Source organism: Chlorocebus sabaeus, chromosome 17 (genome assembly GCF_047675955.1).
Source record: "Chlorocebus sabaeus isolate Y175 chromosome 17, mChlSab1.0.hap1, whole genome shotgun sequence".
NCBI classification, from domain to species: Eukaryota; Metazoa; Chordata; class Mammalia; order Primates; family Cercopithecidae; genus Chlorocebus; species Chlorocebus sabaeus.
The window spans coordinates 1,226,228-1,229,584 of record NC_132920.1 but is presented as its reverse complement, the minus strand read 5'-3'; positions in this window follow the sequence as shown (position 1 = coordinate 1,229,584).

Genomic DNA, 3,357 nt, shown 5'->3' with positions numbered 1-3,357 from the left:
ACATTAATCATTTTTTTAAATGGTACAGTTCACTAGTGGGTACATTCACAGTGTTTTGCAACCGTCATGACCATCTATCTTCAGAGCCTTTTCATCTTTGCAAAAGCGAAACTCTGTACCCGTTAAACAGTTCCTAACTTCCTCCGCTCCCAGTCCCTGACAGTACTCATTCTACTTTCTGTTGCTATCAATTTGCCTATTCTAGGTGCCTCATATAAGTGGAATTATACAGTATTGGTGCTTTTGTGACTGGCTAATTTCAGTTAACATAATGTTTTCAAGGTTTATCCATGTTGGAGCATATGCTAGAATTTCCTTCCTTTTTCAGGCTGAATAATATTCCATTGTGTGTGTAGACCAGATTTTGTTTGTCTATCCATCTTTCAGTGGAAGTTACACAAGTGTCCACTGAAAGATGAATAGACAAATTTGTGCGAATGGGTCAGTCTTAAAATTTTAGAATCGATTTGTCTATATCCACAAAAAACTTGCAATGATACTGTCTGGGATTGCATTGAACCTATAGCTCAAGTTTGGAAGAACTAACACCTTCACAATATTGAGTCTACCTATCCATGTACGTGGAATCTCTCTCCACTTATTTAGATCCATTTTGATTTCTTTTATCAGAGTTTTATAGCTTTCCACATATGGATCCTGTACATATTTTGTTGGATTTATACCTGAGTGTTTCATTTTTGGGGATGCTAATGTAAATGGCATATGGTGTTTTCAGTGTCAAATTCCAATAGTTTCTTATTGGTATGTAGGAAAGCAATTGATTTTTGTGTATTAATCTTGCATCCTGAAACCTTGCTATAATTGTTTATTAATTGCAGGAGTATTTTGTCAGTTTTTTGGGACTTTCTGCATAGACAATTATGCCATCTGTGAACAAAGACAGTTTTATTTCCTCTCACTCAATCTGCATACTTTTTATTTCCTTTTCTTGTCTTATTGCATTGGCTAGGACTTCCAGTATGATGCTGAATAAGGATGGTAAGAGTGGAAATTCTTGCCTTTTTCCTGATATTAGTGGGAAAACAACTAGTTTTCACGATTAAGCATGACTATAGCTATAGATTTTTCTGTGTGTGTGAATTTTTTGATCAAGTTGAGGAATTTTTCCTCTATTTTTAGTTTGCTAAGAGTTTAAATCATGAATGGTTGTTGGATTTTGTCAAATGCTTTTTCTTCAGTTATTGATTTAATCATATGATTTTGGGCTTTCATTTGTCTTTCTGTTACTGATTTCTAGTTTAATTCCATTGTGGTCCGAGAGCAGATTTTGTATGATTTCTATTCTTTTTAATTTGTTATGGTGTGTTTTACAGCCAAGGATGTGGTCCATCTTGGTGAACTCTCTATGTGAAATTGAGAGAATATGTTCTCTGTTGTTGCTGGATGAAGTATTCTATAAATGTCAATTCTATCTAGTTGATTGATGGTGCTATTCAGTTCAACTATATCCTTGCTGATTCTCTGCCTGCTGGATCTTCCAACTCCTGATAGAGGGGTGTTGACATCTGCAACTATGATAATGGATTTACCTATTTATTCTTGCAGATCTATCACTTTTGGTCTCATGTATTTTGACACTATGTAGTTAGTGCATACACATTAAGGATTGTTATGTCTTCTTAGAGAACTGACCCATTTATCATTCTGAAATGGCCCACTTTATCCCTGATAATTTTCCTTGTCTGGAAGTCTGCTTTTACTGAAATTAACATAGCTATGCCAGTTTTCTTTTGATTAGTGTTAGTGTGGTATGTCTTTCTCCATCCCTTCACTTTTAATCCATCTGTGTCTTTTTATTTAAAGTGGGTTTCTTATAGATGATATGTAGTTGGGTCCTGACAGCCTCTCTCTTTTAATTGGCTCATTTAGACCATTCACATTTAAAATGATTACTGACATAGCTGGATTAATACCCACCATATTTGTTACTGTTTTATATCTGTTGCCCTTGTTTATTCTTTCTTCTTTTTTCTTTTTCTTTTTTGGCTTTCACTCTTTTTATGTCTTCTCTGATTTTAACTGATCATTTTATATAGTTCTATTCTTTCCTATCCTCTTAGCATGTCACTTATACTTTTAAAAAACAACTTTTTTTAGTGGTTGCCCTGAGTTTATGAAATATAGGTATAATTATTCCAAGGCATTCTTGAGTAACACTATACCACTTCATGGGTAGTGCAAGTACCTTAGAGTATTCTCAATTCTCCTCTCCCCTTTCGTATAAAATTGCTGTCATTCATTTCACTTTTCCATAAACTGTAATCACAGAATGCCTTTTTGCTATTATTTTTTGAGCAAACTGTTATCTTTTAAATCAGTTAAGAATAATAAAAATTAACCCAGGTGCAGTGACTCACGCCTGTAATCCCAGCACTTTGAGAGGCTGAGGCAGGAGAATCACTTGAGCTCAGGAGTTTGAGATCAGACTGGGCAACACAGTAAGACCCCATGTTTACAAAAAGTAAACAAAATTAGACACTCATGGTGGTATGTACCTGTAGTTCCAACTACCAAGGAGTCCGAGGTGGGAGGATTGCTTGAGCCTGCACCTGTAGTCCCTGTATGCACCTGTAGTCTCAGCTACCAAAAAGTCTGAGGTGGGAGGATTGCTTGAGCCTGGGAGTTTGCAGTGAGCCTTGAGATCATGTCACTGTCTGTGCTTCAGCATGGGTAACAAAGTGAGACCTAAGAAAAGTTCAAAAAACTAGCCTTCACTTAATTGTTCTCTAATGTGCTTCCTTTCTTTCTTCCTTTTTTTTTTTTCTTTTTTTTTTTTTTTTTTGAGATGGAGTCTTACTCTGTCACCCAGGCTGAAGTGCAGTGGCACGATCTTGGCTCACTGCAAGCTCTGCCACCCAGTTTCAAGCAATTCTCCTGCCTCAGCCTCCCGAGTAGCTGGGATTACAGGTGCCTGCCACTGAGCCCAGCTAATTTTTGTATTTTTAGTAGGGATGGGGTTTCACCATCTTGGCCAGGCCAGTTTTGAACTCCTGACCTTGTGATCCACCTGCCTCGGCCTCCCAAAGTGCTGGCATTACAGGCATGAGCCACTGCGCCCAGCTCTTCTTCCTTTCTTAATGACTTTCTGCCCTGTATCATTTTCCTTTTCTCTGAAGAACTTCTTTTTAACATTTCTCATAAGGCAAGCTTAGTGGAGATAAATTAATCTTTATTTTTCTGAGAAAGTAAGTCTTTATGTTCTTTTACTTTCGAAGAACAATTTTGCAGGGTAAAGAATTCTAGTGTGTTGTTATTGTTATTTTTCTGTCAACACTAAATATTTCACTTCACCCTCCTTGCTTGCACAGTTTCTGAAGAGAAGTCCTACATAATTCT